Below are 12,837 nucleotides of genomic sequence, written 5' to 3'. Positions count from 1 at the left end.
TCTATTGCTTTTGTCAATAATTTTCTAAACCAATAGTTTAAAAAAAACTCAGGGTTTTCTTACTGAAAACAAAAACACTCAAGGTCTTCCACAGATGCAAAGAATATTGTAGTAAGTTAGATTGTGCTCAAGAACGTGAAAGGGAATAACTGTTTCATTCGTAGACCCTTGACTCTATTATATTTCCTTTGCAAAATGAAATGTGTTTTTTTATGATTTTTTTTCTTTCAGTTTCATGGTACATTGCTATACTTGATGCGATTTCAGGGTAATTTTATACAATTTTGTAAATGACTTAAGTGATGTAATGCACTGAAATACACAGTAAGGTGTTTTAAAATCTGTCACTTCCATTTGGAGGAAAAACACCAAGTATTCAATAAGCATTTGAAAAGAAATCAAATTCAGAACCCCTGGTGTGCAGGGAAGTTTGATTTACCTGTCTCCACCTCTCTCTCTTTCCTTCCGGCAAACACGGGCTCTAGCTTTCAGAATTCATAAAGACCTTTGATTTTAAACAGTTAGTACTAAGTTCTCTGTTTCTTTTAAGAGCAGAATTCTTACAGATTTCAGAAGCATGTAAGTGGTCAGTATACAATATGTCACTTATTTCCATTTTGAACACAATTGATAGAAAGGTGTTAGGCTTTGTTTTGTTTTAACAAAACCATCCTTTCTAATCCCTGAGTCATTGAATACAGACTTTGCTATAAACATCACAATACCTATTATTTTTTATTCTATATCTCTTAGTTTGCTCATAGTTAACCAGCAGTGCTTTTAAGTTTACTAAAATAGTACCAATGTTAGTTTAATCTAGTACATTAAACAGGTTGCTTGAAATTCATTTTTTTCATATTTTTTAGATCATTCAAGCCACTGTCAGTTTCCCCTTAATAAAGCTAATCTTCAGTTCTGCATTTAGCCACAGTATGCCAGTACGATTTACATTTTGATTCACCATAAAATTCTAACTTTTCATATTATTTCATTCTGGAGTGTTCCAGTTGCTTTATTTAATAGATTGTCCTTTGATCTCTTGGAGACAATTGCATTTTACTTCTCTAATGAAGCTTGTATTATTATAGCCAAGTGAATGTTGCACCAAATGGTAGAAGAAATCCCAAAGGGAAGCATGCCTTTCTCCATGGAGGTTGGAAAAAGCAGCATAATTCATTTTTGAGAGTTATCAGGCAGTTTGTCCCCAAATCCCTATTTCATGCCATTATTTTATTTTGCATTCTGAGGTATTTTGCAACAGTGATGTATTTTCAAGGTTCTCTGAGTTATTTCTAACAACCAGCTAGTTAAATAAGTTAATGTGTCCTTTATTCAGCAGACAGAATTCACAGTAGGAGCAAAGGACATGCAGAGTAGCCTCTTGTTTCCAATATTTTTTGGCAAATATTTTTATCCTCTTATTTACACTTTAATAATTTGTCACTGGCATTTCTGGAAATTAATTTTCAAGAGGCCTCATGCAATTTATTCAACAATGAGTAAAACTTTGGCCAAAATCTCAGTGGTTGAACTGAATGTGAAGGAAGTCAGTGGTTTAAAACTCTATTCTATTACGTGTGCTGTATCTATCTTTCAGGCTTTTATGTCCATAGTTTTATCTATTTTGAGTAAAAGAAGGGTTTAAAGATAAAGTGTAGAACATGGAGGGGGAAAGAGGAAGTCTACTGTATAGACAGAAATCCAGAAGATTTGGTCTTTTGTCATAACCAGCATTGATTTATGAACAGTTCTGTTGTTAACCATTAATGCCAGAACTCAAAGCTTTATAACCTCTCACTCATCTGTTTTTCCTCCCCAAAACTTTGCTTGTGCATACAATTAAATGTCAGCCATTGAGGTCATCTTGATTTCTCGTACTCAGAAGTGATAGCCAGCATGATGCTTTACTTCTAGGATGTCATGAGAAGTAGCTTGAGTTCCATCCTATAGGCAATGGAGAGCCATTCAGAGGTTGTAAGTGAGGGTGGGAACAGGATCGTGTGTGTGTTTAAGCCTTGCATTCTTATAGAAGGGTGGAGGACAGATTGAAAAAGTACAAGACGGGAGGAATGGGATTAACCATGGTGAGATAGAGCTTAGGGGGTCTGAACTGAGTGAGCATCTCTGGAGGAGGAAAAGGGGAGAGAGATTAGAAAGATACATTGGATGTTGAATTGGCTACGAGTGAGGGCAGTGAGGAAGTTAACACGATTCCAGGATTCTGAGAAGATAATGAGACTCACTTAGGAAAATCTATTTCTCAGGCTTGTAAGTCTGATCAGAAGATGAACACTAGACCTTGATAGACTGGCAATATTGTCAACCATCTTCTCGGACCAATTTTCTGGTTCATTGTTAAATGTGTTGCTGAAATCAGCCATCAGGCCAAGAGTTCAGATACCCGCCTAACGGAGCTTAGAAATATTGGATTTTCCTGATGGGGTGATGTTTTAGAAAATAATCAAGCAATTATGAAATGATCGACAGTAAAAATACTAGTAAAAATAATTCATATCAGACAAGCCTATTCTGCATTGAATGAAACTTGGCCTGTGTTGTTACAACAGAGAAGCTATTTACAAGGATTTGAATAACCAGACACAGATACAACGATCATGAGCAAAATGCGTATCTGTGGTTTTAAAGCAGCAGGAACAGGAGGGGGGCCGTCTAGAAAACAAACAGGTGTAAAGATTTCAAACGGTGTACGATGTACTTCTCCTTCTGTTTACAAAGCACGATTTGATTTTACATACCATCCTGTATAGTGACTTTAAAATTATTAAATGAGAGCCGTAGCCAGCAATGCATGCAAAGTATTCATTCATTGTTGTAAACTACAAAAATATTGCTTTTATGCAAAGAGAATGTCATTGTAGAATTTTAAAAGGCATAGAAATAAAAGGCTCAGGATTGGAGCGATTTAAACAAACTCACTAGAATATAGTAGATGATTAAAATACAATCTATAATTACATTACACTGGTATCAGGTAAGGATAAAAGCCTATAAATACACTGGGGTCAGGGTAAGCATAAAAAATGAAACAGTTATTTGAATAATCTGAGATCAAGTTGCAGTAATTAAAAATGAATGTATTATTCAAATGAAGGAATTAGGTTACAACACTCCTCATATGAAAATATTATTGTGACAGACTGAAATAAGTTGGAAATGATTTTGATTAAAAAATGGGTAAAGGAATGTAATATCTTTCACTAGGGAAAAAATAGACAATCAGGGAATATCAAAAAAAAATTTTGGCTGCCAGATGAGACACCACGAGAGGCTAGCTGTTCAAATGCTTTTTGATATTTTAAACTTGCATCATTCAAGCTTCTGTTTTACTATTGCATCAAATGATTTAATTTCCCAAATTATTCAGAGGTTCTAACTTCTTCCCAAATTTTTTTCCAAAATCCCTTTCCTTTTTCATAAAAGCAATGTTTTTGTAGTTTATAACAATGAATGAATATTCTACATGCATTGTGGGTTACAGTTCCCATTTAGGAATTTTAAAGTTACTATCCAGGATGTAGAATCAAATTGTGATTTGTAAACAGAAGGAGTAAGTACATCCCCTCTTTCTCTCTAGATAGATCGATACGCAGATAATGTACATATATATTTTTTTCTTGCAAATACGTACACCGAACTGGGGAGAAAGGAGGGCTGTTACTTTAAGCATTTCTTACAGTTAAAGAATGAAAATTTTAATTTATCCTATAGCAAGCAGCTCTAAATTAAATACAAAATGGCATTTGTCATCTGTTGAGGGAAAGAAAACTTACCTTTAATGAGGGAATATACATAGACATACATATATATCCTCATTCTGCTTATAGGTGACATTCATTTGCAATGTATTCAAATACTTATACGTTCATCTTCCATTATTATTTGTAGAAACTGCACAGTTAAACCCATGTGTATTATCCAAAAATTAAAGGTAAATTAACTCCTAGATGTAATAACATCAATACCACCGGGTCCTGGGAAAGTAGGAACATCTGTTAAAAGCAGAATAGATTTTTAAACTATTCATAAAGAAATGCTTCTCTAAAGAAGGTGATATAATGTTTTTCTTAAATATATTTGTAACTACATGGAGTTTCGCTACTAAAGCCAGAGAACATATTTTAATAACACATTTTACATTAACTACTCCCCCTAATTTAATACAGTTAATTGATTTTTAAAAGCTACTGGAACAACAGTATGCTATGAACACCTACTACATCGCTTTGTATCTTTTTAGTGGATAGAGAGGACTCCTATTAGTTCTCTACGTTTTCAAACCTGGAAATGTATAAATATTTCTAGAACCACAGAAGCATTTCTTTATTAATTCACTAGGACCACCTTGTTCCCTCCCTTACAAGATACAGAGTCTGAAAGAGTGATATTATATCCATGCTGTATATTTGAATTACACCCCCATCATCAAGGCTCTCTCCCAAAGGGAGTAGCAACCTTTGTCAAAGTTGACAATCATGAGAGTTTTTCTGTGTTTGTTAGGCTAATGACTTGACTGTGTTCTCTTTAACTAGTTGAGAGGCTACATAACAGCTTTGGAAGGGAGCTGACTTGGGTTCTCCTCCCCGAATTTAGAATCTCTACAAATATGGATGATTAATCTCTTTAAGCCTTTATTTCAGCGGATGTAACGACACCAACCTCACAAAGTTGTTTGGAGAACAAAAATGAGGCATCATAGTAAAAGTTTAACAACTACTAACCAGTATTATGCAGTCAAAGTCATGAACTACGTTATAAATCCTACAGCAGTTCTACACTGGAAGACAAATTACTCCCACGTGGAAAACAAAAATACACACATGTGTGTGTATGTGTATAGATACACACACAGACTCACACACACACAGAGGCTGTGTGACCTCTGGTGCACCACCTAACTCCTCGGAGCTTGAGTTTTTTCCTCTCTGGCAGAAGGTCTAAAAGCCCTCCATGGTTCCCACCAGCCATAAATATTTACAGTCTTGTGAGCAACATTCAATGGAATAAGGTAAACATGGCTTGAGGAGTCTTACTTCAATATCTTTTATTTGGAAAGAGGAAGCAAAAAACTCAGGTTTCTTTCTCCAAGGAGAATTTGTCAACTGTCGGGATTTTCATGGTTTGGGTGGGTTTTATTTTGCTTTACTTTATGTCCTCTGAAAAACAGAATCACCCACAAAGGAAAAATGGTCATTTATGAACACATATTACTTTGTTAAAATAAAAGTCGACTTTTTGCATTCCTGCTGAGCTTAGTTTAGCTACTTGAGAGGTACATGCGATAACAATCAGGATCTATCATGAGTTTATTTCAACCACCCTTTTCACTCTCTGATCCCACCCCTACCCACCCACTTCTTGGCTTCGCTGGCCAATTCCTGGCCCAAGTGTAACTTCCTACTATGGAATACTTCAAAGATTCAGATAAATGTTCTTCTCTAGAGTAAGAATTCTCTTTGTCTTCTCTCCTTGCCTTCCTCTCCTCCTTTTTCTTTAGTGGTAGTGGTAAGGGAGTTATGGGAGGGGGATCCCTGTTCCTGACTTTATTGCCAGTTTCCTTATGTCAGAACTTTGTTGGTTCTCAAAGACTAAAATCCTAAAATGAGCCTTGATCTTGAACTTTTATTTTTATGCTGTATCTCTTTGCCTGTCTTTCCTCTTCTCACTGCTTATAAAACATTACCACAATCTGTCCTTAGCCTGACCCCTACCTCTGTTGAAATCCTTTTCAAGCCTTAATTATATCCTGTCTTGACTTTTTCCGTTCCTTCTTCAGCAATCTTCCACTCCCTAAAAATTTGGCTATATTGAACACTCCAACTTCCGGTGGACCCTTTGTGTTCAGGAAAAAAATTAGCATAACCTCAACAATTTCTCCCCTTCTATTATTTCCATTTTATTAGACATATAGAGATAACCTAATCTGCCATATCTTTTTTGCCTGTATTAAGAAAAATTTATGGAAAAAGTGTTGATTCCCTTCTTTTCTCCCCAAACCACCTTAATGTTCTATTTCCCTTTTTGTTTATATTTTCATTTTGTCATGCTATCGGTAGAATAGATAACAGACTGTTCTTTTAACTGTCCTTGATCTAGTAAATTTTGAGCTGAGAGAATGGTTCATGAAAATATTGGACAGAACTACAACAGGGATTTGCACAACTCAAACAGATTTCTCTTAGTACTTTCCTTGGTGCCAGTAACAATGCTAACCTCACAAGGGCCTCTAGCAGCTTCCCTTGTGGTACGGAGTTGACTATTCAGTGCACGACTCTTCTATAGGACAGCCAGAGAGATAACCATGCAGGTGATGCACTATTACACCGTGCAGAGAGTAGGCTTTTAAACATCTGAATGCTTACAAAGCAGAGGAGGAGGAGGAGGAAGAAGGAGGAAGGGGAGGAGGAGGAGAAGAGCAGGAGAAGAAGGTGGCGTTGCTCTTAAGGAAAGTAGTGACACAAACTAGAGCCATAGGACTTTCTGCTCAAAACTATACATCCAACTCCTATTAAAATGATGGCTTATACCCAAGGATCTCCCTATTATCGTGCATGAAAAATGAGATCACATAGTAAATTCTTGAGAAATAATACACAATAAACTATATTTTCAGTTAGACTTTTCAATTCATTACTAAACCTTAGAGGATATTTTTTTAGTGAAGAAGTAAGTTAACTCTACCATTCTCCTGAGTAATGTCTGAATGGTATCTTGGCTACTCTAAACTGTTAAACCAAAAACCTCCATTCAGAAATTGAAGACAAAGTAAAGTGTGAAGTAAAGTGTTTGAGGCATCTGTTCAAAAAAAAAAAGCATTCAGAGAAGCAACATAAACCATAAAAAATCGCACCCAGAAGGGGAGGGTGGTCTGACTCTGACAGAGACAGAGGGAGCTCTGGTGAATTGAAGAGAATACCACCCAGCTCAGAAAGTCCTAAAGCAACATCAGTCTCCTTGCCTTGTCCCTAGGAATCCATTTCCAGATCACTCTTTTGACTTCTTCCTCCTGTGCTCACTTCTGGCCTCCCTACAGTGCAAATGATCAAGAGTGGAGTGTATTTTTCACCGGGGCGTTGGTAAATGAAGAAACATATGTGGATGTAGCCGTCATGATATTGTCCAAATCCATTCTCCTGATGAACTTAGTGATGAACTGCACACTTGAGAGTGATCTTGTCACTAGTCCTTGCACTAAACCGCCTCTGACTTTCGCCCCTGACCTGTTATGCTGTACTTGAGGAAAGCCTCCTTGTAGAAGATCCCCGCTGTCTTCTCATTGTTCTCATTGGCTTTTACTTGAGACTTACCTAAAAATGACTGATGAAATGTGATATAAAACATGAATATATTTTACCAAATCCTGTCGCAATAGAGTCTAAGAGGGATCAGTGACACATTGAGAACATTCTCCCCTTCATTCGCAAAGGCAGTGAGAACAGTATATTTTTCTATAGTCAAATGATACCAGTCTGAGGATGTTTGCACCCATTCTGGGATAAAGACAACACATTTTACTGTTAATCTTCCTAAAAACAATTGGTATGCTTTTCAATATAGCATTGACCCTTTTGTGCAAATTAATGCACAGTAAAATTTATCATTCCAAACTGCACAGTAAAATGGAACAGAAGGCCATACAAGTCTTCGAAAAAATCATTTGGCTCTGGTTTTATCATCACATGAACAAAAATTTGAGATTTTGCAGTTCATTCCCCTAAGATCACTCACTCATCTGCAACAGCCTTGGCAAGAGGCCACCCCGCCTTCCACACTGCCCTTCCTAACTCGACAGTCAAGGGCCGACCTTGAAAGATGGATTTTCAAAGCACTGGGCAGAGCCACAACTCCCTTTCTGTTTGTGGAATTACAATGACTCAGAGCCTCATTTCTTCCTTTGAAATTATATGATGCGCTGTTGTGTTGACTGAGCACTCGTTTTTAATGTCTCATTTAATTAATGCTAATAGTAATGGGTGAGAAATGCTAAATGTTCTTAAAGGGTAGTAAGCTAACATGGTAGCTATATTATGCATGTTCTAAAAATAGATGTTTTAAGTAGATCTGACAAATGATGCTGGGATACAAAATGCTGCTTATCATACATCGTCCCATTGAGCTTTCCAAACCCCCTTGCCACTCACTTTGATGGGACTTTGCCAAAAATTCAACAGTTGAAATCTTTAAAGTTGGAGACTCAGTGTTAAGTGGCTGTACAGTTGGGACACTGTTCCAGGACTTCCACATAAGAAGGACAAAGGTTAAAAATGTAATGTGACTATGGGTACCGTTGCCATATGCCAGGCCAAATTCAAATCCAGTGGGGAAAACGTTCAGTCGATGACAGAATGATAGTAAGATGTGGGAGAAGGGTAGTGTAGAGAGATTTATAAGGACACTCAGATAAAATTCCTTACACCCTTTGTCATTAAAGGGAATGTAGTGCTAGTTATATGCTGCTAGTTATAGACAGCTAATGGTGATGGGAAAATAACAGTGTTTTGAAGTTCAGAGCAAAGTTTTCTTCTTGTTGGAGAAGGCAGGCAGGGGTAAAGGGAAAGAAAACCAGAACATCACTGGGAACAGACTTTCTGCAGGGTTATTTAGTTTTACATTTATACTAATCTTTACCATTCCAAGCTGGGTTTTTTTCCTTCCTCAGCACAAGCACACAATTCCTGATAACATTCCAAGGTAGTGTATGTGTCTCAGTAATCAACAGATATCTACCAGAAGAGTTTTATTTTATGAAGACTTTAAAACATCTATGGTGCAGATTATAAATCCATTAAAAAAAAAAAAAAGGCCTTTGCATTCTTTATTTAAGGAAGGGGCTCCAAAAAAAAAAAAAAAAGAAAGAAATGGCAATTGTCTTCTTTTAAGCGGAAAATTCATTGGGTGAGTTTATGTTATACCCCAGGAACCCAAGCTTCTGTTCTTTTTCTCTTTAGGGGGGAAAAAGCTTACATCTTATGCTTTGTTATCTTCACGGGAGCGCTTGAGTTGAATGCAGTGCCATTTAGATGAGCATTGGAAGACAGTCTATAAATTACCACAAAGTTGTTTAGTCAATTAACAGAAATCTTTAGGGATGATAAAGCTTGATATAGCAACTTCACATTTAGAATAAAAAAGAATTAAATAAATAAAGCCTTATTTTCTTTTCTTATAGCTGGGCTCATAGAATGCACTGAGCGCCATCTGCTGGTAATTAGCTTTTCAAAACTTTATTTTCTTACCAAACTAGTCAAAGTCAGTAGAAATCAAGACTAGGTATATTAGTATATATATAGTAAATTTATATAGTAAAATATAGTAAATATATATAGTATATATATATATAGTAAAATATACAGTATATATATAGTGTATATATAGTATATATAGTATAGTATATATAGTATATATATAGTATATATATATATATATAGTATATATAGTATAGTATATATAGTATGTATATATATATATATATAGTAAAATATATATAGTAAATATATATATATATAGTAAATTTCCCTCATTTCACATGAAAGTGTTTTATTATTATCCATTACATAATAATTCTAAAATTTGCCTTAGGATAGAGACCCAGCAACATTTCAAACAAGAAGTGAGTTTAGTTTCACTTAAATCATGACATGAAAATATCTACCTGGTGCAAAAAATTTTAAATATTAAAAATAACAAAACACTACCGTGTCTGTGTATTTGGAAGCAGTTAATGAACATGGAGGTTTAATCTTGGTCCTCTTTAAAAAATCTTTTTTTTTAATGCTTATTTATTTTTGAGAGAGGGAGAGAGCACGAGTGTGAGTGGGGGAGAGGCAGAGAGAGAGAGGGAGACATAGAATCCGAAGCAGGCTCCAGGCTCTGAGCTCTGTGGGGCTCGAACTCACGACCTGTGAGGTCATAACCTGAGCCAAAGTTGGACGCTTAACCAACTGAGCCACCCAGGTGCCCCTAATCTAGGTCCTCTTTAATCATTAAATTATATGTTAAATAATGTTATAGTTTAATTTTTTAAGACATTTTAAGTCAACGTACTTAAACATGCTACTTAAATTCTTACTCCATATTTTATTTATTAATTAAAAAAAAAACCACTGTGACCAAAGAGTCTCAGTCTTCACAGAAGTCTGAAAGGTATGATAAGAAAGGTATATAGTACTTCTAGAAAGAATTCTGCTTCACACAGTGTCTTTGAGGATTTTTGTGTTGTTTTAAATCTATGTCAGGTCTGTGTCCTGATATTTGATGTGTCTCAAATTCAAGGACCATAGTAATGCAGTTTTGCCTGAATTTTAGGTCATTTATATCCAGGCAGGAAATTAGACCCATTGTTCCCTATTAACCCTCTCTAGACCAGGCACAACATGAAACAGATGCTTGAGTGTCCATTTCTGTCATTTCTGTGAAAGGCAATTATTAGTTCTGTTGTATTAAACAGTAGATTATAAAGAACAATAATTACCTATGGGAAACTCTTAGAAAAACAGATTAAAATTATAAACATTAATTTAAATTACATTATAATAAGAAAACCTGACATGAATTGCTATCTCCAGAATTTGAATTTAATCACAGGAGGTGGTCAATTGTTTATCATAATACATAGCCTATGTTGTCCTTCAGTAGAATTATGAGCTCTTAGGGATATCATGTTCTCTGAATAAAGGAATAACTTGGAAAAAGGAATATCCTCTGGCAGCCAAGAGATACAAAAAAAGGATTATATACATTTAAAATGTAAGGCAGTTTGTGTTTTAAATACTATGGGTGGTTTGGGTTTTTTTTAATGTTTATTTATTTTTGAGAGAGAGACAGAGAGAGAGAGAGAGAGAGAGAGACAGAACATGAGTGGGGGAGAGGCAGAGCCAGAGGGAGACACAGAATCCCAAGCAGGCTCCAGGCTCTGAGGTGTCATTACCGAGCCTGACGGGGGGGGGGGGGGGGGGGGGGCTCAAACCCATGAACTGTGAGATCATGACCTGAGCTGAACCGACTGAGCCACCCAGGCGCCCCCATGGGTTTTGTTTTTTGTTCTTTTTGGGTTTTTTTTGTTTTAATCAATAACATATTTTGTGAAGTGAAAATTAGAGTAAATATCTTTAAAAATTAATAAACTTTGAAAAAGCATGGAATGATGCTGGACATTCAGAGAGGGGTTTCCAGAAAAACACAACGCAGAAGAAATTTAACCTCTTTTCCTAGTTTCTTATTTCCATGATTACATTTGGTCGGCACCTAAGAGGCCAGATTGCTTCTAAGAACAAGGAGTTTCTGTCCATTCCACTTACTGTTGTTGAAACCCGCCTTCAGGGAGGAGATTTGGAACAGAGTATCGCTGGGTGTTAGCGGGGACCAGAACACGGAAGCTATCCGTCCGCCCTGGCAGACTGAGTTCTACAAGTGCAGAGGCCTGCCAGCTACTTGGCACTTTGATCTCACGCATCTACCCGGCCCCGCAGGGGCCTGCCAGCCCTTCAACACCCCTTCGTAGGAATGTACACTTTTAAACTGACTCCCTGGAGAAGTTTAATGAGCCTCTTGGAATTAAAAAATAAATAAATAAAGCAAAACAAAGAAATGTAATGGAAATGGACAAGTTGAAAAAGGAATAGAGAGGTTCATTTGCAGCCTGGTGCTGGGGGGCTTTCATCAGGATGCTGCAATGGATATTTCAGAGCAGTGGAAGGAGGAGAGAAAGAAATTAAAAACAGCCTACTCTGATGAACTTGGATAATTTATTCCTCTGCAGAACAGTGGGCACAATGTTTCATTCCCCCCGCCCCCGCCGCTCTTCTTTTCCCCTCCACCTAATTTCTGAGCATTCCCAGGCTAGTCAAGAATGAAAATTAAGCATACCCCACACACGAGTCATAATGAAAGTGCGGAATGCACTCGGATTATTCATAAGCTTGCAAGTTGTGTATTTTGGTGGAGATTTCCTCCCTTCTGCTCCTGATTGCTGATGAAGAATGGTGTTTTAATAGGCAGATGGTAAAGACAATTACAGTTAGGGGCTCAGCTGGGAGTTACATCAGTTTATTGCAAATTATTAGTTGATAAATGCTTTTGTTTACAAGCAGAGTCTTAAGCAGCTTTATAATCAGTTTATCAGCTGCAAGCGGAATTTTGACAGATCGCCTTTGGGGTGTAATGTCACCTCTTGGCTAGTCATTTAAAATCACGATGGCCAGGGAGCCAGACAGTCAGATGGGCTACCTCAGGACACCACTGTGAGCTCCCAGAAGGCCATGACACAGCACCTCTTAGACGAGAGCACAAATCCAGGAATGCTGAAAAGATTCCATGAACAGACCTCTTCCTGTTGAAAGCCCGTAGAAATAGCATATCAGTTTGCCTAAAACCAACACGGTGTGACTGATGTGACCTCAGGCACATTGGTTCAGAAAGTCTTCCAGGCAGCTCTCGATGCCTTCTTAATTATAGGGCAAACCTTTCTGCACCCACACTTCAGCAGAAGTCTGGAACTGACCACAAGGACACTATTCACTTTGTTGAAAGGGGCTTCATATGCTTCTTAAAAGGGAGAGGAAATTATCTCAGTAGGAGACATTTTCCTACAGGAAAAAAGTAAGTACTGTGGACAGAATGTATGCCAGGAGCTAAAAGCCCTAGTGGGGATTGATTACAAGTTTGGGCTGAGGAATGTCCTATGTGATAGAAGAAGAGTTTAGGAAACACACTGGTTTAACCATGTTAGCTTTTCTTCCCTACAAAATCAAAATCTATACAGTGGGATGATCGCATTTCCTATTTATCACACAGATAACTCCTTTAAATTAATGGGAGTGT

At 37.0% G+C, this 12,837-nt stretch overlaps 1 protein-coding gene across 3 annotated transcripts in view; it reads left to right on the top strand.

Annotated features, from left to right (window-relative positions):
• ZFPM2 (zinc finger protein, FOG family member 2) overlaps window positions 1-12,837 on the top strand; it is a 464,096-nt gene that overhangs the window by 429,661 nt on the left and 21,598 nt on the right. Inside the window, exon 1 of one of the 3 annotated variants that reach the window (XM_053208177.1) lies at window positions 11,008-12,615. The exons of the other annotated variants lie outside the window; for them this stretch is intronic. The gene's annotated coding sequence lies outside the window, so the exon portion shown is untranslated. Of the gene's footprint in view, window positions 1-11,007; window positions 12,616-12,837 lie in introns of those variants that run through there. 3 annotated transcript variants of the gene reach the window in all.

This window comes from Acinonyx jubatus, chromosome F2 (assembly GCF_027475565.1).
Source record: "Acinonyx jubatus isolate Ajub_Pintada_27869175 chromosome F2, VMU_Ajub_asm_v1.0, whole genome shotgun sequence".
In the NCBI taxonomy this organism is placed as follows: domain Eukaryota; kingdom Metazoa; phylum Chordata; class Mammalia; order Carnivora; family Felidae; genus Acinonyx; species Acinonyx jubatus.
Note: the sequence above shows the minus strand (reverse complement) of the source record. Positions and strands in the feature narration are given on the sequence as shown.